This window comes from Bos mutus, chromosome 1 (assembly GCF_027580195.1).
Source record: "Bos mutus isolate GX-2022 chromosome 1, NWIPB_WYAK_1.1, whole genome shotgun sequence".
Lineage (NCBI taxonomy): Eukaryota > Metazoa > Chordata > Mammalia > Artiodactyla > Bovidae > Bos > Bos mutus.
In genome coordinates, this window is record NC_091617.1 from 1,395,821 (window position 1) to 1,420,256 (window position 24,436).

The following is a 24,436-nucleotide window of genomic DNA, read 5'->3' on the forward strand; positions in this document are numbered from 1 at the left end:
GTGAGGGTGGAAAAGATTTGTGGCACTTCCTAGTAAGCTGTATATACTCATTTGTAAACAAGACTCTGACTTTCTGGTTGCAAAAGTGCACTTGTTGGGCCAAGATGAGAGCGGTGCTGGCCAGTCATTCTGTCTGCTGGCAGGGAAGAGAAAGGCTTATTGGGAACAGCAGGCTTCTTCATTTAATTCCTCCTTCACTGCCAACAATTCGTTCTGGGTACACATTCCTCTTGAAAGGGCTCGTGCCAGAGTTGAGACTTACTTCCAGGAAAAGCTGGAGTTTGATGTGATAATGCCAGTCAGCCAGATCAGTACTCTGGCTTAGCTTGGGCAGGAACTATTAAACATCAGCTGATTTCTTGAACTTAATAAGAAAAAAATGCCATACCTCATTCTCTAGAATGTTAAGGCACCATATCATAATTTATAACAAATGCATGTATTTTTTTTAAATGACATACAGTTGACTTACGATACTGTGTTATTTTCAGGTATATAGCAAAGTGATTTGGTTATACATATATTTATCTATATACATATGTTTTCAATTCTTTTCCATTACAGTTTATTACAAGATATTTAATATAGCTCCATGTGTCATATAGTTAAGCCCTTGTTTATTATTTTAAAAAATATTTATTTATTTGGCTGCACCAGGTCTTAATTGCTGCACGCTGGATCTTTAGCTAAGGCACATGGGATCTAGTTCCCCGACCAGGGATCGAACCCCAGCCCCGCTGCGTTGGGAGCTTAGGGTCTTAGCCACTGGAACACAGGAAAGTCTCTATCTGTTTTCTATGTGGCAATGTGCTTCTCTTACTCCCATGCTCCCAATGTATCCTTCCCTCATATGATGTGTTTTTAATGTAAAGATTTGTAAATCAAAAAGAATACATGGTATAAAATATTAGGTTAAGAAATTATGTGTTGATGTTGTTGAGTCACTAAGTCGTGTCCGACTCTTTTGCAGTCCCCTTGACTATAGTCTGCTAGGCTCCTCTGTCCATGGAGTTCTCCAGGCAAGAACGCTGGAGTGGGTTGCCATTTCCTTCTCCAGGGGCTCTTTCCTACCGAGGGATTGAACCTGCACCTCCTGCATTGCCAGGCGGATTCTTCACCACTGAGTCACCTGGGAAGCCCTCAGAAATTATAGGCCTGTGGAAAATGTATGTCTAGGACATTAAGTCAGAGACTGTGCTGTGGTGGGGGGTGGAGTGTATGCCCACATGCAGTCAAAAAGTCCTACACATTCACCAAAATCAGCTTCCTTGCAACTAACATAAAAACCAGGTTGCTCAATGTCCAAAGATGCATAGTGTCTGAGGAAAAAGCAATCCAGTTGGATTTCTGCTCCAGACAAGGACAACTTTGGCATTTGTTGGGCCCTTAGTGCTTCCCCAGTGGCTCAGCAGGAAAGAATGCAGGAGACTCAGGAGAGGTGGGTTTGACCGCTGGAGAAGGGCATGGCACCCCACTCCAGTATTCTTGTCTAGAAAATCCCACGGACAGAGAAGCCTGGCGGGCTACGGTCCATGGGGTTGCCAAAGAGTTGGACGTGACTGAGCACGCGTGCAGGACGAATGCAAGGGCCCTTAGTTTAGCTAACTTACCCTGGAATTTTAATTGATTCGGAACTTTTAAATTTAACAAATACACACAAGCTCTTATCATTGTTTTCCCTTTTATAATAATATTTAATCACTCTCATGAATCTATAAAATACTTAAAAATAATAAAGAAGAGAAAATACTCCCCCGTAGTCTTACAACCCAGAAATAACCACAGTTTACATCTTGGAATGTCTAAATTCTTGAGCACCATTAAAGAGCAAGGAGGCGACATTATTTCACCCTTTTTGAGAAGACTGGAGAAACCGCATCAGGATGGAATAGAAAGGAATCTTTCATTTCTCACATGCTTGTTTTTCGTGACGGTGCAAAAATCAGGCTGCTTATGGTTTTACGAGATTATACAGATAGTTCTGACTCTGCCAAGTCCCACCCATGTCTTGGGCCATGTGAACCACGTCTCCTGTATTGGCAGGCAGATTCTTAACCACTGAGCCACCAGGGAAGCCCTTCAAGGCATCCTTCACTCTTCAGCAACCTTCGAACTTAAGCCTTTGGTCAGCTGACTCCTTTCGGGCACGGCCATGCAAAGTCGTGGGCATTTGTGCTGCAAGCCGAGACCTGGGGGTCAGCCTACGTTTCATGGTGTTACATGCCTGTGAACTTCTATGGTGGACTCAAACTATTTTCATTTTTTCTTAAAACATTTTCACTGGAGTAGAGTTGGTTTACAGTGTTGTGTTAGTTTCTGCTGTGTAGCAAAGTGAATCAGTTACATAGACACATATATGCACTTTTTTTAAGGATGCTATTCACATACAGGCCATTGCAGAGTGTTGAGTAGAGTTCCCTGTGCCTTACAGTAGGTTCTCATCAGTTATCGATTTTATATCTAGCACTGTGTCAATCCCAGTCTCCCAGTTTATCCCTTCCCCTGCCCTTCCCCCCGTTGGTAACTGAAAGTTCGTTTTCTACATCTGTGACTCTATTTCTGCTTTGTAAGTTCATTTGTACCATTCCTTTAGAGTCCACATATAAGCGATATCATAAAAAAAAGAAAGATTGTCATCGTGAGATTTCCTTTCTATTTCCCCTTGAAACTTCAAACACCATACTTCGGTGATCTACATAGAAAACAAACCAGAACAAAACAAGTGCAAACTCACTTCGGTACATTTGTTAGCGACGGCAAGACCAGAAAGGGTCCAGGAGGTGATGCTCAGAAAGCACAAGGCTTTCAACCGTGTGTCCTTCCCCCCTTGCCGCGCTCCTGCCTTCCTCATGCCAGTTATTCCTTTTTTCCTTCCTTCTCTTATTCATTTACCATTTATTAAGCACCTACTCCACGCCAGGCCCTGTTCTGAACACAACAAAGACTCTGAGTTGGTGGAGTTTACATTTTAGCAGAGGTGACAGAGGGCACCCTGGGCAACCCCCAAACGCAGCGCCTCGTGTCTCGGACAACGGTGGACCTGGGACCCAGAGGATGGTGGGTCCGACTGGACTCCGTCCCAGGTGACCTCGGGGTCTGCAGAGCGGATGATGCGAGAATCCCTTCTCTCCCTCTGTTCCAGCACTGGTGGCCGGGCCCCAGTTCTCTGGACCCTCTGTGTGTGTGTGTGGGATGGGGAACCCCAGGTAGGAGCCCTGAGGGACCCCTTATGCTGTGCCAGAGAGGTAGCGCCCCACACAGCTTTTCATAGTTGCCTACTATAGCTTGAAGGGCTTCCCAGGTGGCTCAGTGGTACAGAATCCACCTGCCAGTGCAGGAGACGCAGGTTCAATCCCTGGGTCGGGATGATCCCCTGGAGGAGGTCATGGCAACCCACTCCAGTCTTCTTGCCTGGAGAATCCCGTGGACAGAGGAGCCTGGCGGGCTACAGTCCGTGGAGTTGCAAAAGAATTGGACATGACTGAGTGACTAAACAACAGTAGCTCAAAGAAAATACTAACTCAGGCACTTGGGAGGTGTTCCCCAAGGTCAGTTCAAAGGGTCTCACCACGAGCTCACATTCCCACCACCTTCCCTGACTTGGGGGAAGACCTCTTGCCTGACAACCTTGGCTTTTCCAGGGTATGTGGTAGGGGGGGCCACCCTTCTCTGCTGTCACTGTCCTTGCCTAATACCAGGGACCTGGGTACAGCCGTAAACTCTTCCGTACTGCCTCCCCCCACATGGCACGGGGGCACCTATGCAGATGAAGCCTCAGAACCTTCCTGGACGACATCACTCAAGACCAAGGGAAGCTCTTGTTTTTTTCAGACATTACACTGTCCCAGGAAGCAAACAGTCCTAAAGAACTTTGATTCCGACGAAGTCAACTAACCCTGAAGTGTTGACTTACTCAAGTTTTCATAGAAAGGAATCTATTTACCTATTAATTCCTCAGCAAATATTTATCAGCACTCCCTGTGCGACAGGCATTATTCCAGAGACTTGAGACCAGGCACTGTAACTAAATGGAAACATCAACATAGCCTCCGACCTGCTACAAGAAATTGTGTCATTTAAACAGGAAGACTAGTGGGCAAAACAAATTACTGAAAATAATCTGCACTTCCTGACCTAGATAAATCTCTCCATCAGCCTAAAGAATGCATCTGTTAGAAAAGTGGGCACTGCTATGTGCTCGTTTGGCCACACCCAGAAACAGAACCATCGCATCACTTTTGCTATGTCAGTCCAATCCAGTCTATGCCCAACTTTCCAGGGCTCTAGAGTTGGGCAAGACGGCAAAGTCAGAGAAGGCAATGGCACCCCACTCCTGTACTCTCGCCTGGAAAATCCATGGACAGAGGAGCCTGGTAGGCTGCAGTCCACGGGGTCGCTAAGAGCCAGATACGACTGAATGACTTCACTTTGACTTTTCACTTTCATGCATTGGAGAAGGAAATGGCAACCCACTCCAGTGTTCTTGCCTGGAGAATCCCAGGGACGGGGGACCCTGGTGGGCTGCCGTCTATGGGGTCGAACAGAGTCGGACACGACTGAAGCGACTGAGCAGTAGCAGCAGCAGCAGAGTTGGGCAAGACAGCAAATGGAGAAGAGGGCAGCAGAGGATGAGATGGTTAGTTAGATCGCATCACTCAATGGACATGAATCTGAGCAAACTCGGGGGGGACAGTGAAGGACAGGAGAGCCTGGCAGGCTACAGTCCATAGGGTCACAAAGAGTCGGACACGACTTGGAGCCTGAACAACAAAAGAGTTGGACAAAACCCAGGAAATGTGAGGAGAGCGGGCTGGCATTCAACCTGCTGGGTACACGGCTAAGATGCTCACTGGTCCATTCAAAGCCTGTGAATCCTCATGCATCGTGCTCCCTCCGAACATCCCTAGCAAACCCGGGCATCCACATCCGGGGCCTCGCTTCTCCTGCCCCCCGCCCCCCATGCTCCTCACCAGCGGCAAGGAAAGGGCCCTGGTGTCTCTACAGACAGTCCTTGTGCAAACGTTTCCTGCGCCCATCTTCCACCCCAAACTACAGCAATGTCAACATCAGGGCAAACACAGAGCAGAAGAGACCAATTCTAGCCCACGAATTAAATTCCTCTTTAGTGCCCTCTGTGAAACAGTTTAGTCTTATTTCCGAGAATCAAAAATACCGGCCTTCTGTTCAACCTTGCATTTAGAAATCGCCGTGATGGAAAAGGAAAGGGCCCCACAGGCGAAAATGGAAAGCCTGAGAGATGATACAACCTATGATGGGGAAGGCAGCGCTAGGAGGTGACATCTGTTTTGTTGTTACTCTTAAACAACATAGATGTAGTTTCTTGCCCATTATTTAGAGGGATAATAATTTTTTTTTTTTTTAATTTAAAGCACAGCACCTGTGATAAAATGTGGTTTTCCTTGAGTAACTGTCATTGGGTCCTTTTTTTACATGCGAAGTGTATATTTTGGATAATTTTCAGTTCAGTTCAATCGCTCAGTCATGTCCGACTCTTTGCGACCCCATGTATCACAGCACGCCAGGCCTCCCCGTCCATCACCAACTCCCAGAGTTCACTCAGACTCACGTCCATCGAGTCAGTGATGCCATCCAGCCATCTCATCCTCTGGTGTCCCCTTCTCTTGCCCTCAATCCCTCCCAGCATCAGAGACTTTCCCAGTGAGTCAACTCTTTCTCATGAGGTGGCCAAAGTACGGGAGTTTCAGCTTCAGCATAATTCCCTCCAAAGAAATCCCAGGGCTGATCTCCTTCAGAATGGACTGGTTGGATCTCCTTGCAGTCCAAGGGACTCTCAAGAGTCTTCAAAAGCATCAATTCTTCGGCGCTCAGCCTTCTTCACAGTCCAACTCTCACATCCATACATGACCACAGGAAAAACCATAGCCTTGACTGGACACACCTTTGTTGGCAAAGTAATGTCTCTGCTTTTGAATATGCTATCTAGGTTGGTCATAACTTTCCTTCCAAGGAGTAAGCGTCTTTTAATTTCATGGCTGCAGTCACCATCTGCAGTGATTTTGGAGCCCAGAAAAATAAAGTCTGACACTGTTTCCACTGTTTCCCCATCTATTTCCCATGAAGTGATGGGACTGGATGCCATGATCTTAGATTTATAGAATTATAGGATTATAGATTTATAGGTTCTGTCTGTGGAGAAGCCTCCACACAGACAGTGCAGAGGGTTCTGTACGCCCCTCATCCAGCTTCAGTTTCTCCTAAAGTTAACATCTTATGTTTGTCAAAACCTGGAAACCAAACTGACACCTCATTATTAACTAAAATTCACACTTTATTTGGATTTCATCAGTTTCCACATTAACATCCTTTTTCTGTACCAGGAGTCAGTTCAGGGTACCATATTACATTACACTGGATTCTTTTTGAAGTGGCAGATGTAGGATTACATAAAGGGTAGAATTAATTATATGTTGTCTTGTTGGTATTGAAATTTGGACATATTTCTTGTTGACTGTGGTTTGCTTTTTGAAAATAAACCAGATCAAAGACAAACACCTGGATTTGTCCCTTACAAGCAAGCTATTTCAGAGAGGGGAAACTTTATTTTTATTTTTTTATATTTAGTGGCTGTCCTGGGGGCTCAGATGTCAACGAATCCACCTGCAATGTGGCAGACCCGGATTGGGATGATCCTCTGGAGAAGGAAATGGCAACCTGCTCCAGTATTCTTACCTGGAAAATCCCCATGGACAGAGGAGCCTTGCAGGCTGCAGTCCATAGGGTCGCAGAGAGGTGGACACGACTGAGTGACTAAGCACAGTGCACAGTTTTATTTTTAATACTTAGTTTTATTTATTTATTTGGCTGTTCCAGGTCTTAGTCAGGATGTTCAAACTCTTAGCTGTGGCACGTGGGATCTAGTTCGCTCACCAGGGATCAAACCTGGGCCCTCTGCATTGGGAGCATGGAGTCTTAGCCACTGGACCACCAGGGAACTACCTAAGGGGAGAAATTAAATGTCTTATAATCTCGACAGGCTTTACTTTAAAGTTGTGCCCAATGAAGAAACTTTGGGAGTGATGGACATTCATTATTTTTATCGTGGAGATGGTTTCACATGTGTAAAAACACATCCGGGGGCTTCCCTGGTGGCTCAGTGATAAAGAATCCTCCTGCCAACTCTCGAGACACGAGTTCGATCCCTGGTCCAAGAAGATCCCTCTCACTATGGAGCAGCTAAGCCAGTGTGCCACACGACTGAGCCTGTGCTCTTGAGTCCAGGAGCCACAACTATGGAGCCTGTGTGCTGTAACTGCTGAATCCCGAGCAGCCTAGAATCCATGCTCTGCAACGAGAGAAGCCACTGCAATGAGGAGCCCGAATACCTCAACTAGAGAGTGACCCCCGGATGCCGCAACAAGAGAAAACGCCCTCACAGCAGTGAAGACCCAGCACAACCAAAAATAAACACATTTTAAAACTTCAAAACTCATTCGAAGGTACACTTCCAATGTGCACAGCTTCATGTATACAAGTTATACTGCAGTCAAGCTGCAAATAAACAAAAAAATTGCGTGTCATGCTTAAGATCTTAAGATAGGGTTGCAAAATGCTTTGTTAATGATTGCCAAGGCATCAGATTATTCTACATATTCCAGAGGTCAAATTCTACCTTTTATAAAACCTCAGTGAGAGGACATTTTAACTCTAAAGATATTCCATCTTTAACGTGAATTAGGAGTTTCTCCCTTGGAAATCAGACCTGGACCCATATGAAAAATGATCCCAATTTAACCCTAGTGGCTCTGATCCCTTAAGGTGTTTCCAAGAACTGGGCAAACTCCAGCGTCTCTTTGAGTTTGGCGATACCAACAACCCAGTGATGTCATATGCAAACTGGGGCTCACCCTACCTGCCTGGCCAAAGGTCAGTGGGGCTGATAAGAAGTGGCAATGTGCCAAGAAGCCGGAGCCATCTCCACTGAGAATTGAATGTGTCACATTTCAGGCTCACGTTGAAGGATTTTAAAAAAACAAATAGAATAAAATAATTAGGTCATGGGAAAATGCAGTAGATATAATGTGTGTGTGTGTGTGTGCTTAGTCCAACTCTTTGTGACCCCGTGGACTGTAGCCCACCAGACTCCTCTGTCCATGGGATTCTCCAGGCAAGAAAGTTGGAGTGGGTTGCTATTTCCTTCTCCAGGGCCTCTTCCTGACCCAGGCAGGGATCAAACCTGTGTCTTTTATGTCTCCTGCATTGGCAAGCGGGTTCTTTACTGTCTGAGCCACTAGGGAAGACTCAAAATACAGGTGTGTAATTCTAATCCATAAATCCAAAATCCAAAGAGCTTTGAAGATCGCAGACTTTCATAACTCACGACCTGAGTTAACACAAGGCTATATAGTGTTTAATTATGCCACGCAGTGTGAAAGGCATGCATTTCCCTTGAGACTGGTAAATGGTATGACTGTCTTTGATGTAGGTATGTGTACCTGACACTGCTGTAGGTAGGTACTATGTGGTATCACCCGCAGCAGGTCACTTTTTTTCCCCCTTAATTAGGTTTTTAAAAAACTTTTAATTTTTATATTGGACTATAACCAAATTGTGATAGTTTCAGGTAAACAGCCAGGGGACTCAGCCACACATAAGCATGTATCCATTCTCCTCCAAACTCCCCTCCCATCCAGGCTGCCACATACCACTGAGCAGAGTTCCGTGCTATATATATCAAGGTCAGGTCACAACTCTAAAACCCCAAATTGCAAAACATAACTGACCTGCGGTTTCCAGGTAAAAGGTTGTGTGTCTGTGCTGTTGGCCACTCCCATTGATTACACATCTGTACGTGATGTATCTTGGAGAACCTTCTCAGTCGTCCTTGTAAAGACGAACTTGGCTTCCCCTTCTTACTTGAGGCTCTCCATCAGAAGTCAGAGTCTACATTGAAAACAACAGAACCCATCCTAGCTAGATCAGATGGAAAACAAGTGTCTGAAAGGGTGTTAGGAAGCAGAATCCTTGAAGAGGCAGAAACCAGATCTGGGGTACTTCATGGTCACTCTGGGCATTCTACTGGACACGCTCTTTTCCTAAAGCCTCGCTGTTCTTTTCCTACCACCTGGAGGTGGTAAACTGGGTGATTTTTGCTCTTGTGGTAGGAAAAAAAAAACTTGTCAGATTTGTATCCTTTAACCATGAATGACGTTGACTATCTTTTGTCTAGGAGCGTTTGAGTTTCCTTTTCTATGAACTGTCTGATCACATCTTTAACCTTTTTTTGGAAAACTCCAAAAAGGAAGCTCAAATGTTCTTAACAAATTTTAGTCAATCCCATATATAGTCGAAAGATACAAATCTGACAAGTTTTTTGATTTGTATTAGTGATATTAGCCCCTTCAGTCAGATGTGTTGCAAATATGTCCCCCAGATCATATTTTGTCTTTTGAATTGGTTTGTGACAATTTTTCCTATATAGAAATAAGTAATTTTTTAAGTTAATAATTTTAGAACAATAAAATACTATACAACTGGAAATGAATGAGTCAGAGCCAAGTTGGCAGATAGAGACTGATGTCTTGGTTGGAGCAAGTGAAAAATCTCAGGGGCAGGGGGGTGTGTATAGCAAATCCCATTAATAGATAAAAGAATATGGTTGTGCATGTACTGGATATCCTGTAAAGACATACAAGAAAATACTAATGCCGGTTCAGGGCATTGTTTCTGTATGCTTATATACCCTTTAGACAAACATTTTTTTAATTTCATGATCTGTGGATATGTTACCTTCTAAAAAAAGATCAATCATTTAATGCAATTAAAGTGATAACTCCTTCCCTTTCTGCTTCTGAATTTTTTGTTTCCTCAGAAAGAAATGGATTCTGTAGTTTAACATTGTTAGCAGATCCATTCATGCTTTCTTCTAAGACTTTCATTGTTTTGTGTTTATTTAATTGTAATTCATAGCTATGTAAAGAATAAAGTTAGGGTCTCCATCCTGTTTTTCCTTTTGGCATTTTAATTGAGATACTCCTGCATATAGAAAGTCATTTGGTGAGAATTGATGTGTATTAGAAGAACCAAGGGGGATCTTTCTATTTATTCAAGTCTTCTTTTGTTTTCTTCAAAATAATCCCTTACAGTTCTTGCTAAGTTTATGCCTTAGCATTTCATCTTTTGATGCGCTGTTACAATGACTGTAGAAGAGATCTCCCCTTCCATTATGTTTATTTGTTTTTCTAATACGGAGTGCCTTTTTTTTTTTAAGGCCTAATTCTTTTTATTTTATTTTTTTAAATATAAATGTATTTATTTTAATTGGAGGCTAATTACTAGGGAGTGCTTTTTAATGTTTTTGTCCTTCTGAAAGAAGGTGTAGGTATTGGAAGTAATACATGTAATACAAGTAATACAAGCTTTTTTAAAACCGAGAGGTAATTGACATATAACATAGTGTTAGTTTTAGGTGGGCAACACAATGATTTGATATATGTATATATTATAAAATGATCACCACCACAGGTTTAGTTTGCACTCATCACTACAACTTTTTGTTTGTGTGTATGATGAAAAATTTTCAGAGCAACTCTCTTAGTACTTTTCAGATGTACAAGGTTGCCAACTCCTAGTCACCACGCTGTATATGATATCCCCAGGACTTATTCATCTCGTTCCTGGAAGTGTGGACCTTTGGACCGCCTTTCACCCATTTTGCTCCGAACCTTATCCTCTGTCTCTGGCAACCACCAGTCTCCTTTCAGTATCTAGGAGGTGGTTCCTTTATTTTGTTTTAGATTCCATGGTGAGTGAGATCATACAGTATTTGTCTTTCTCTGTCTGACTCATCTCATGGTGCATCTGACTTAGCATGATGCTCTCAAAGTTCATCGATGTTGTTGTAACTGGCAGGCTCGCCTTTTTTATGGATGAACAATATTGTAGCCATGGTATCGATTTGAACTGGTTCTTGTTTCTCTGCTAGAAATGTGCGTGTTATAGATTACTTTTGCAATGCGTTCCATGATTGAATGTCCTGACTGTTTCTAATTCTTTTCTCACTGATTGTCTTCAATTCCTCTCCTTCACTCTCACATCGTCTTCAGCGGGAATGACTTGGCCTCCTCTTTCACCTGCCATCACGTAACATTCGGATGAAGCCCATGTTCTTATGTGATGTTTCCAGAGACCTAAAAACGCACAGACCCGAACGGCACTTTGGTGTTTCTAAACAGTGGCACGGCCTCAGCTGGCCGGGGGTCCAGGCATGAGGCTTCGGATGGTTGGCATTTGTGATTTTGCCCTCTTGCCCAGCCTGCTTGTGAACAAATAGATAGCTGCTCCTCTGTCTCCGAGCTCTGGACAGGACTTAGACTGGGGGGCTTGGTGGCCAGTGTACAGCACTGGTTATTTAACACATCTCCCCTTAGCGTGCTGGCAGGGCCGCCCCAAAGGAGAGTGGTATGTGAGCAGTAGGATTCTTTGTTTTTTTGTTTAATATTTATTCATTTATTTGGCTGCGCCGAGTCTTCGTTGTGGCACTTGGACTCTTCGACCTTTGTTGTGGCCCGGGAGATCTTTAGTCGCAACATGTGGGCTCTAGCTCCCTGACCAGGGATTGAACCCTGGCCCCTCTGCATTGGGAGTGCAAAGTCTTAGCTACTGTACCACTGGGGAAGTCTGGAGCAGTAGGATTCTGAAGAGTCTTACTCTTGCCTGGAAGGAGGTGGGCCCTAAAAAGGTGCTGGGGGCTGGAGGATGGGGGACCCCTAGGACAGACTTTACCACTTAACTCTGGGGTCAGTTTCACCATCCAAAATGGCAGAGCAAGGACTGGAAATTCTTGAGAATTTCAGCAACTCCCTAGGAGTCCAAGGGGAGAGATGACTCATTAAGGAGGGGACTTGGGTTTCTCAGCTGGTGGTTCCCTCAGGGGCGTCCCCCTCCACCTCTGGGGCCAGAGAAATAGGAGAGCAAGTTTCCCAGAGGGGGCACTGTGGGGCAATGAAGGCACCTGAACTGCTGGGTCCCTCAGGGAAGGTAGACTCTCAGGGCAGGGAGGGTCTGGGCTCCTCCTTGGGGAGGAGAGAGGGGAACCGTGGTCAGGAGGCGAGCCCAGACCCTTGATCCTGGTGGCCAGTCCCTGCCCCACACACCCACTGGGCAGGACCTGCCCTCCTGGGAGCACGTTCCACTAAAGCTGGAGGAAGTTCAGATGGCAAAGGAAGGAGGTGCAATGGCAGCTGAAGGGCCCTGAACACGCTTAGCTAAACAGAGCTTGGATTCTCCCGATGGCAGCATCAAACAGACCTTGGAATGTGTCATCAGTCAGCCCCAGAGCTGGTGAAGAGCTGGCAGGAAAGAGAACGCAGAGATTTGTCTCTCCCAAGGCACGTGTTTCGGCAAGCCCACACTGCGCGGAGCCTAGGCGGTTATGCAACTGCCTTGTCGGTTGAGCTCAACCCGCTTCATGAAAATAGCCATCTAGCTCACATCACACTATGTGCTGCTATGTGGTTGACGTGAGAAGACACTTTTACCAGTGGTTAAAGCCCTTCGGATTTTTCACTGTTGAAGACAAAGCGACATGTGGTTATTATGTTATAACCACACAGTATCAAAGGTTGCTTAACTAAGTGTGAAAGTCATCGTAAGCACTGCAAACATCAAGAAACTCAGGAAACTATTCCTCGAAGCCGTCTGAATACAGCCAGTACTGGGTAGAAATCAAGTAGCTTCTTCTCAGGTCAAGATTAGGTGCTAAAGCCCCCGCCCAGGGTGCTGAGAAATCAGACCTTGGTGAAACAGTCTCCTTTGTACATTTTTTAAAAAATTTTTAGTTGAAGTGTAGTTGATTTATAACGTTGTGTTAATTTCTGCTGTGCAGCAAAGTGACTCAGTTACACACATATGTACGTTCTTCGTTCTTTTTTAGATTCTTCTCCATTATGGTTTATTTCAGGAGACTGGCTACAGTTCCCGGTGCTATTCAGTAGGACCTCGTTGTTTATCCAGTCTATATGCAATAGTTTGCATCTACTAATCCCGAACTCCCATCTCCCCAACTCCCCCTTGGCAATCATCAGTCTGTTCTCGACGTCTGTGAGTCTATGTCCGTTTTGTAGATTGGTTCATTTCCACAATACCTTAGATTCCACATAGAAGTGATATCACATGGTATTTATCTTTCTCTTTCTGCTTACGTCACTTAGTCTGATAATCTCTAGGTCCATCTATGTTTCTGCAAAAGGCATTATTTCTTTCTGTTTCATGGCTGAGTAGTATTCCATTGTATATGTGTATGCTGTACTTTCTAAGGTCCCAGAGAAAAGCACTTGAGAGGTTCTTGATCATTTTGTTGAGACACAGGGGAGTTTACAGTGGGAGAGGTGGACCTGGTTTCCTTCCAGAAGTAAATGTAAATAAAGAACTCAAGTGATGTCAAACCAACCAATATGGAAGAACTGATCAGGCACATGATATTCCAGAGGGTGTAAAATGATAACATAGACTATGCCTCCAGGGTCTTGCAATGACATAGGAGAACTAGATGGGAACACAAAGAAGGCAGAGGAGGAAGATGGCAAAGGAGTTCTTAGAACGAGGGGTCTGGTCACTGCTGAAGAGCGAAAAGATGGGAGAGGTTGGACCAAAGCGTGGGGTGTGGCTGCCGGGAAGAGCAGCGGCTTTCAGAGAGCCGCCTGCAAAGAAGCCAAATAGAGAGGGACTCATCAGTGAGTGGGTGTGAGGATGCTGAGAAAAGTGTGGTGATGGGGCACGGTGGTGAACCCAGGAAGTGGTAAGGCTCAGAAATTTGTGTTTTTTTTTTTTTTAAAGTAGAGGGAGACCTGGGGATGTTTACAGATGGGGAGGAGGCATCGGTGGAGGAGGGATTAAAGGTACAGAACATGTGACAATGATCACCAAGCCCTCTCCATGCCCCGTGTGCAGACCTAGCCGTGCTTCTTAACTGCTGGAACACATTCAGAGCACGAGTGTTTCATCACTTGATGAGCATTGTTTTGAGTTTTGTTTGTCTTACAATGGGAACCTATGAATATTTGTGAGGTTAGAAACAAGAGCCAGAAGATGTGTTTGCTGAGGTCTACCTTGTTTCATAGGTCAGCAAATTTGGAAAACTCAGCAGTGGCCACAGGACTGGAAAAGGTCAGTTTTCATTCCAATCCCAAAGAAAGGCAATGCCAAAGAATGCTCAAACTACCGCACAATTGCACTCATCTCACACACTAGCAAATTAATGCTCAAAATTCTCCAAGCCAGGCTTCAACAGTACATGAACCGTGAACTTCCAGATGTTCAAGCTGGTTTTAGAAAAGGCAGAGGAACCAGAGATCAATTGCCAACATCCGTTGGATTATTGAAAAAGCAAGAGAATTCCAGAAAAATATCTATTTCTGCTTTATTGACTATGCCAAAGCCTTTGACTGTGTGGATGACTACAAACTGTGCAAAAATTTTAAAGAGATGGGAATACCAGACCACCTGACCTGCCTCTTGAGAAATCTATATGCAGGTCAGGAAGCAACAGTTAGAACTGGACATGGAACAACAGACTGGTTCCAAATAGGAAAAGGAGTACGTCAAGGCTATATATTGTCACCCTGCTTATTTAACTTCTATGCAGAGTACATCATGAGAAATGCTGGGTTGGAGGAAGCACAAGCTGGAATCAAGATTGCCGGGAGAAATATCAATAACCTCAGATATGCAGATGACACCACCTTTATGGCAGAAAGCAAAGAAGAACTAAAGGGCCTCTTGATGAAAGTGAAAGAGGAGAGTGAAATGTTGGCCTAAAGCTCAACATTCAGAAAACTAAGATCATGGCCATCTGGTCCCATCACTTCATGGGAAATAGATGGGGAAACAGTGGAAACAGTGAGAGACTTTATTTTTTTGGGCTCCAAAATCACTGCAGATGGTGACTTCAGCCATGAAATTAAAAGACACTTACTTCTTAGAAGGAAAGTTATGACCAACCTAAACTGCATATTAAAAAGCAGAGACATTACTTTGCCAACAAAGGTCTGTCTAGTCAAGGCTATGGTTTTTCCAGTGATCATGTGTGGATGTGAGAGTTGGACTATAAAGAAAGCTGAGCACCAAAGAATTGATGCTTTTGAACTGTGGTGTTGGAGAAGACCTTGAGAGTCTCTTGGACTGCAAGGAGATCCAACCAGTCCATCTTAAAGGAAATCAGTCCTGAATGTTCATTGGAAGGACTGATGCTGAAGCTGAAACTCCAATCCTTTGGCCACCTGATGCGAATTACTGGCTCATTTGAAAAGACGCTGATTCTGGGAAAAATTGAAGGCAGGAGGAGAAGGGGTCGACAGTGGATGAGATGGTTGGATGGCACCATGGACTTGATGGACGTGAGTTTGAGCAAGTTCCAGGAGTTGGTGATGGACAGGGAGGCATGGTGTGCTGTAATTCATGGGGTTGCAAAGAGTCGGCCATGACTTAGGGATTAAAAAACAGCCTTGCTATGCGGACAAGTCACCGAAGCCCACAGTTTGCTTGTCTCCGAAATGAGGGTCCTCACAGTGATCGGGCTGGTTAACCGCCTGCCTCCCCACGATCCCAGCAGGCTTCCTGCTCTCCTCCCCTCAGCGTGAATGGGTGCATCTTCCTAGAGCTTAACTGTACCTCAGTCTGTAGCTGACGTTGTGACTGAAATGTACCAGGCTCTGCAGGGTGCCTCACGGTCCTGGCTAAGCTGGGATGGAGCGTTTCCTCAGATGAGGGACTTTCAGCCCTGAAACTGAGGTGAGGAGGTTTGCCCTATCACATGCTCTGCTCCAGTGTTTTGCAGAAGTCAAGGGTATAATCGCTCCAATTTTTGGGGACAGTCCCAACTTCTCTCACCGTGAAATGGCTTTCCCCCAACTCATGGTGGTCACATTACAGAGACATATTACAGGGCTCCCAAGGGCCAGGATTTTTTTTTTTGGCTATGTGGCTGGTGGGGTCTTAGTTCCCTGACCAGGAACTGAACCTGGGGCTTTGGCAGTGGCAGTAGGGAGTCCTTACCACTGAACCACTGGGGAATTCCCAGAAGTCTGCATCTCAAGACTAGTGAAGCTGGACCAGCACTAGATTATGGGCTGGAGTAACTTCTCCTTTCATAATGGAAACTGGAATTTTTTCTGAGGTCCACTTTGCAGCCAGGATGAAATAAGGGACAGAGATGCAAGGCAACCTCCCACGGATTATGCTGATGGTAGTGGGTAGGGGGAGCTTGACAGGACCCTTCAGGTTGGGCAAGGATCTGGAACTTAGATGCAGTGGGGGAAATTCGGAGGTGCCTCAACCTGGGAGATGCAAATTTATAAGTGATGCCAAGGAGACTCTGAGATAGAGTGACTGGGACTCTCTACTATTTTGCTTTGATGTTCAGTGTTATTGGAGCCTGTCTGATGCATGGGGGCTGGACTGAGGCTGATGGAAGAAAGAAAATCAAGGTGGGGGCCTTGATTCACCATAAGGGCCAGGGGTCTGAAGAGGTTAGGACTCAGGCGATCTGAATGGTGGTTCCAGAGCCTAAGGCATTTGGGAGGAGCATTCGTCTGGGTCAGCCTGTGAGGGACACGGCCGCTGTGCATTGTGGGAAGTGGATGCTTGTGAATTGAAAGTGGGGACTAACACACTCTTTGTCACAGCCCCAAAGTGGCAACGACTTAAATATCCATCAGCTTATGAGTGGATAAACAAACTCTGGTCTATCCACGTAAGGAAAACTTTCAGCAATTAAAAGAAGAACTTTCCTAGTGGTCCGGTGGGTAAAACTCTACACCTTCAGTGCAGGGGACACACGTTTGATCCCTGGTCAGGGGAGATCCCAAGGGCTCATATATTACAGGATGTACGGGCCTTGACAACCTTGCATTAAATGAAAGAGACTAGTCACAGGTCACGCGTATGATTCTCTTTGCATGAAATGTAGCAGCTAGGGAAATCCATGGACAGAGTAGAGAGGCCAGGGGATGGGAGGAAAGGGGATGAGAAGGGACGTTGGTGGGGGGTTCAGAAGATCAACTTGGGGTCCACACATCCCCCCTGTGTGCTTCTGGGCCCATGCCGTTTACCTCCTGTGGCGCCATCATCTCTGGGGTCTGTTTATGCTTCAAGACCAGCTCTTAGTTACTGTTGCTTCTTTATAGATTGCTGTTTTTATTTTATCTTTTGTCTGTGCTGGGTCTTCGTGGCTGCAAGCGGCCTTTCCCCAGCTGCGCCGAGCAGGGCCTACTCTCCATGGCAGTGTGCAGGCTTCTCACTGTTGCAGACCGCAGGCTCTAGGCATGTGGACTTCCGTAAGCACGGCATGCAGATTCCGTGGCCGTGGCTCGTGGGTGGTAGAGCCCATGTCCCTTGCACGGCAAGGCAGCCTCTTCATCACTGGGCTGCCAGGAAAGCCAAGACCAGCTTCGTGAGAGAGTCTCTGACACCTGGGGATGGTGAGGAGGGTGAGTTCAGGCAGGCCCAGCCAGAGTGAGGACAACGTGGCCCATGTGCTCTTGGCGCCCTTAGTCTCTTTTGCTCAAATGTGGGTTTCTGGGGCACAGAGGTGCTGGTGGCCTTGAGGTTTCAATTTCCTGTCTCTTGCCAAGCTTCTGTTTGCCATCCTGCTGTGTGAGTTAGAGCGAGTCGTCACTTCAGGCGTGGGAGGCTAAGGGTTCTCAGTTCTGCCCACACCTTAGAGATGTCTGGGTCTGTTTCAACATTGGCCACACCCAGCCTTGTCCCCCAGGTCTGAGTCAATTGAGGTGCATGGTGGGGACCCACACCTTTGACTCTTCAGCCAGGAAAAGAACCCTTGTTCTGCAGAAAATATTGCACAATAGATCAAAGTGCACGCAGGCAAAAACAGAGGGGGGAAAATAAATATTATAGAGATGTCTCCAGCAGTTGATTAATACAAATTTGGTGTTATTTTCTGGGGTTTTGTGATATCCATGATAATTGATTCCTTTTTGAGATTTGTAACTTGTGATTTTATTTTCTCGTTGTACACAAACATTCACTTTTGCATCTAATTTTGTTTTCTTTTCTTAAAGACGGACTCCCAGGATTCTAAACATTTGGGATCTGCCTCTTATTTGAGGGCTTCCCTGATGTCTCAGCTGGTAAAGAACCTGCCCGTAATGCAGGAGACCTGGGTTTGATCCCTGGGTTGGGAAGATCACCTGGAGAAGGAAAGGGCTACCCACCCCAGAATTCTGGCCTGGAAAATTCCATGAACTGTATAGTCCATGGGGGTGCAAAGAGTCTTTAACTTTCACTAACTTTCTTGTCTAAAGGTGGCCGTTGGTGGTAAAGAATCTGCCTGCCAGTGCAAGAGAGGGAAGAGACACGGGTTCAATCCCTGAGTCCGGAAGATCCCCTGAAGTAGGAAGTGGCAACCCACTCCAGTATTCTTGCCTGGAAAATCTCATAGACAGAGGAGCCTGGCAGGCTATGGTCCATGGGGTTGCAAAGAGTCAGGCACAACTGAAGTGACTTAGCATGTATCTTGTCTAAATGTTCATGTAGGTTCAAGTTTAACATTTGGGAAAGAATATTTCATACTTATAGTAAAAGTTAAAGTCGCTCAGTTGTGTCCGACTCTTTGCAACCCATGGACTATACAGTCCATGGAATTCTCCAGGCCAGAATACTGGAGTGGGTAGCCCTTTTCTTCTTCAGGGGATCTTCCCAACCCAGGGATCAAACACAGGTCTTCTGCATTGCAAGCAGATTCTTTACCAGCTGAGCTACCAGGGAAGCCCTCATACTTATACATCACATCAGTTCTCCCAGGTTGTCTGTGTATCTCAATTCAAGTGAGCACTCAGTTCAGGCGGTGGCTTGACAGCTAGATCTGTCCACTGTACAGGTCCATTCGCCCACTGCAGTTACTAAGCAGTCAGTGGAGTCGTATGTTGTCAGTGTGCAGATACTGCACTCCCTGACTTACCACTGCATGGTTTTAACAAACATTGATGAGCCTGTCCTGAATCAGTTATATCACTGGGAGTGGCAATAATGCTAATTATCAGATTCCTTCACTCGTTCTGCTTTTGTTGGCTGGAATTCTAAAATAAAGGAAGCTTTCCTTCATTGATTTCACAGATAATTTTAATGTCAACCAACTATGATTTGGAAGCACCGATAAAATCTATTCATTTATAGATGAGAAAAACCGAGGTTCGTGGAGGTATAAAGATTTGCTGAAAATCACACAAGAACTAGCAATCAAAGGCTGTGTGTGTGTTTTTTTTGATACCAAAAGAAAAATCTTTCCCTTGAAAAATTTCGAAACACCAGAGTACTGCATCTCAAGCTGTTGTTCTTTTAGAACTCCTATCAACATTTCCCAGAACAGGGCCTGGCTTGCAAAATACAACCAGGTTTTCAGAAACATTAGAAGCCTTTTTGTTTCATCCAGGAGTGAAACTGGCTCCCCACTCTCTCACGGCCACTGCCCCAGCGTGGGTTCGTGCTTCCTAACTCACTTCATCCGTGTCCTACTCTTTTTGACCCTATGGATCGCAGCCCGCCAGGCTCCTCTGTCCATGGGGATTCTCCAGGCAAGAAGACTGGAGTGGGTTGCCATGCTGTCCTCCAGGGCATCTTCCTGACCCAAGGATCGAACCTGCGTCTCTTATGTCTACTCATTGACAGGCGGGGTTTTTGTTTTTTTTTTTTTTACCACTAGCGCCACCTGGGAAGCCTCGTCATGCTCTGGAGGTTCTGGCTAGCAATGATAAAAACTAAAAAAGAAGTATAACTGCTAGAAATAAGAATACAAAATCACCATTATTTGCATACAGTATAATACCTTTTCTAGAATACGATGGTTATTTATTATATTAGAAATTAAGACTGGGAAAAAAAAAACTTCAAAATATTTACTTATCAGGAGTTCCCTGGCTGTCCAGCAGTTAAGACTCTGCCTGCCAACGCGGGGGACACAGGTTCAATCCCTGGTCCGGGAAGGTCCCACCTGAGGCAGAGCAACTAGGCCTATGAGTTGCACCTACTGAAGCCCCTGGGCCTAGAGCCTGTGCTTCTCAACAGCAGAAGCCACCGCAGTGAGAAGTCGACATGACATGAGGGAGAGCAGCCCCTGCTCACCGCAACTAGAGGAAAACCCACACTCAGCAACAAGGACCCAGCGCAGCCAAAAGTAAATACATCAACAAAAATTACTTATCAAGTCATTCAGAAGTAGAAAAAAGCCAGTTACATGTGAACGCAACAAATCCTTAGGAAAAATTATTATATTTTCCCAAACAAAAAGCATTTGCTAAGAACCGTGCTACTCTTTCATAGCTTCACAGATCTCTTTAACTTCTGGACAGTAGCTTCTGGTGGACAGTAGCTGGGTCCTATGGCAGCTCTGCACACAGTAGGTGGGCTGTCACACGTAACACAGTCGGTGGGAAATTCCACTTCACACTCATGAGAGAATGAAAGTGAAAGATGCAAATAACCTCTTGGTTATTATTTTGAAAATAGTTTTTTTTTAATTAATTTATTTATTTAAATTGGAGGCTAATTACTTTACAATATTGTAGTGGTTTTGCCATACATTGACATGAATCAGCCATGGGTGTACATGTGTCCCCCATCCTGAACCCCTCTCCTACCTCCCTCCCATCCCATCCCTCAGGGTCATCCCAGGGCACCAGCCCTGAGCACCCTGTCTCATGCATCGAACCTGGACTGGCGATCTATCTCACATATGGTAATATACATGTTTCAATGCCATTCTCCCAAATCATCCCACCCTCCCCTTCTCTATTTTGAAAATAGTTTTGACTTTGCCGACCTCCTGAAAGGGTTTCTGAGGCTATACTTTGAGAGCCACTGTTCTGGAACACTCAGGAGACTCAGCTCAAAGTTTTACTAGCGTCTGTTAGCTTGCCAGAGTGATGGATAAATGATAAATGTTTGTTTGTTCAGTCGCCAAGTGGTGTTTGACTCTTTGCAACCCCATGGACTGCTGCATGCCAGGCTTCCCTGTCCCTCACCCGAGTTCATGTCCATTGAATCAGTGGTAGTGATAAATATGTGAAGACAAGTTACTTTCCCATTTACCAGCATCTCTAGAATGTCTTAGGCCCACACCATGTGTGTGTGTGTATCTACTGTATCACCTTTATAGAAAATCTGGAATCTCAGCAATCCATGGCGCATGATGCTGGGAGTTGAGGCTTTTCAGAGGTTCCTTTTTCCTAGTCTTTCCTTCTAGGGCTCCCAGATGGAATTAAAGGGCAGACAGGATGGTCCCCAGCTGTTTCCAGGAGACCCATGACTTCTTATGGTTAAATCTAAAAGATGCTTATTAGTCTCTTTATCCTAAAGCAGTGGACATTTTCAGGGTCATTCAAATTGATAACAAAAAAGCTTCTTTCCTTTGTAAACAGAAAAAAAGCTTTTTTAAATTATTATTTTTGTGCCTGTCAGAATTTTGTTCATGGTACTAATTTTCAAGTATCCCCAAAACTTTATTCTAATTATGTTGAAATACGCAGCATCTAGTTTTGTCTCAGCCCTGGAATTCTGTTGTTCAGATGTTTTTCATGAAACAGAAATGCTTTTACATGACTAACAGTTCATTTATTATTCATTATTATTTTGAGCTATAATTTACATACCATAAAACATCCATTACAGTTCAATAACTCTTCATAATTTTATAGAATTGGGCAACCACCACCACAATCCAAAATATTTGCTTATTTTTGTTTGACTCTTTAAAATATCTTAAGTACAATTAGCATTAGAGAAAATATGGATGTCTACTTTAAAACAAAAAAACCCCTGAAATTTGAAAGTATTTTAAAGTAGTGTTTTTTCCTTCAGTGACTATGTCTTAAACTAAGCCAACTGAACTCATTTTAATGTCAGTCAATTATTAAATAATTTATTAAGGACTTCCTTGGTGATCCAGTGGGTAAGAATCCACTTGCCAATGCAGGGGACACAGGTTTGATCCCTGGGCTGGGAAGATTCCACATACCACGCACGGGGCAACTGAGAGAGAAAGTTACATGTGACAATAAGAGAATCCACCGCAATGAGAAGCCCACGTACCACAACTAGAGAGAAGCCCACGTACCACAACTAGAGAGAAGCCAACGAGAGAAAGCCTACATGCAGTAATGAAGATGCACCACAGCCAAAAATAGATCTGGAAAAATTTATCAAGCATCACATCGTTATCGAGAGCTCTGTGTGTGGTGAGTCCAGCTGCTCACAGCTCAAAGGCCCATAAAGAGGCCAGGCTGGTGGAAAGGAAGGTTTGCTTTATTTCAGACGCTGGCAACTGAGGCAGGGGGATGTCTGTCCAAAGGCCCACTCCCCAATCCTGACAAGCAGGAGGCGAGAGCTCCTATAGACAGAGGGGGCAGGGGGCTACATGCAGAAACACACAGTCGTCTCTAGCAGTCACCTTTAAATCGGTCATCAGTGGTCTCACCAGCATCAGCTCGTTTCAGGTACAGTTAATCTTCAGTTCCAGGGTGCACTTGTCCCCATTTCTTTACGATGCGATCAGTTCTCGGAATTGCGGCAGCTCGTCTCCTGGGTACCGTCTGGTCGTCACGTAGTTAGCTTCCCCACCTGGTGTTTTGGTGTCTATAAGACAGCTCCCAGGATGTGGCGCAGAATATTATCTACAGCCCTTGAGAGGGAACTAAAGGTCCTTGACTGCGCTTAATGACTACATTTTCATTTAGTCCCCTTTGACTGTTTTTCTTTGATTCTGCAGTTCTCATTTCTCTGACTAATCTTATTCGTTGACTAAGGTTTTCCACAGACAAGAGGCAGGCAGAGGGCACGGCGGTGCTGGTGTGGGGGAGGGCAAGGACTGTAAGGTCCTTGTCTTCTGCTCTGTTTCAACTTAATGGCTCATTTTGTGTGTCAGCCTGGCTTGGCTGCACCACCCAGATATTTGGTCACTGTTCTAGATGTTTCTGTGAAAGTATTTTTTAGATGTGTCCCAGTCTTTTTTTTTGTCATAAAGACAGTAGTTGTATGAGATTAGGGCCTACCATATTGACTTTACTTTACCTCAGTCACCTCTTCAAAGACCATGTCTCCAAAGACAGTCATTCTGAGCTACTGGGTGTTACCACTTCAACATCAACATTTACAGGGGATGAGAAGAAACACAGTTAAGCCCACGGAAGGCTAGTCTACTTGACTAACTTCCTTTAAACTTTTAAAAATTATTTTTCCTCTTGAGACATTCAATTGAAAATAAGAATTTCAAAGTCAGTTTGGGTTGATATAGCACAGCACCACAGGCTGGTGGCTTATAGACAGAAATTTATCTCTCACGGTTTTGGAGGCTGGAAGTCTGAGATCAGGCAGGGTTGATTTTGGGTGGAAGCCCTTCTCTGGGTAGCAGATTGGTGACTTCCTCTTTTGTCCTCACTCTGATGAGAGCAAAGAGGGGAAGTGAGCTCTCTGACAACCGTTATAGGGGCACCGATCCCACTCATGAGAGCTCCACCCTCGAGACTACATCTAATCTTAATAACCTCCCCAAAGCTCCACCTCCTAATAGCACTGTGGCAGGTAGGGTTTCAACAGATGAGTTTTCAGGAGACATAAACACTCCAGTCCACAACACCCAATTTTAATTTTCAATCCTCTGAGCTCATTAAGGGTTTAACTTAACATTCTTGTCAAAGCAATGATGTCTGGAGAATGACAGCAGCCTTAGCTGTTTGTGTTTGCTCAAGTTTTCAAAAGTGTAGAGTAAATCGAAATCTGTAAAGAAGGTTGAGCTCTGCCTGATTTCCCCTCCTACAGGTCACTTCAGGTTAAGTCAACAAATAGGGCTTAACTCTTTCAGCTTTCCTTAACACTTGGTGAATAAATCATGTATCTGTTCATTCACCATTTAGATTCTTGAGCGTCTACTGTGTAGATGTGCCGGGTACTCTCTAATCTCTTTTGCAGTGATCAAGATTAAAAGAAGAAAACAAAAAGCACAAAAGTTCTCCCCAACTAGAACTCACATTCTAGTGGGAGAGACAGAAAATATTCAAGAGATAAAAGATGCTTTTTTTTTTTTTTTTTCCTAAAGAGAGAAAATAAGTCATGGAAGGGACTTAGGAAATATGTGGTATGTGTGTGTGTGTGCAGGGTCGGGGGGTGCAATTTAAGGAGAGGGAGCAGAACAGGCCACCCTGAAAAAATAACACTGAAGTCAAAACTTGAAATCAACATATGAGTCATGGGGTCAAGCATGGTAGAAGAGCAGAACTAGGGAGAGAAGTTGGTAAGTGCAAAGGCCCCGAGGCAGGGGCAGGCTTGCTGTGCCTGAGGAGCAGCAGGAGGCTGAGGTGGCTGGAGAGGAGGGTCAAGGGGGAGGTGATGTCAGAATGCTGATGAAGTGCCCTGGAGGTCACTGAAGGCTTGGAGGTTTTACTGTAAGAAG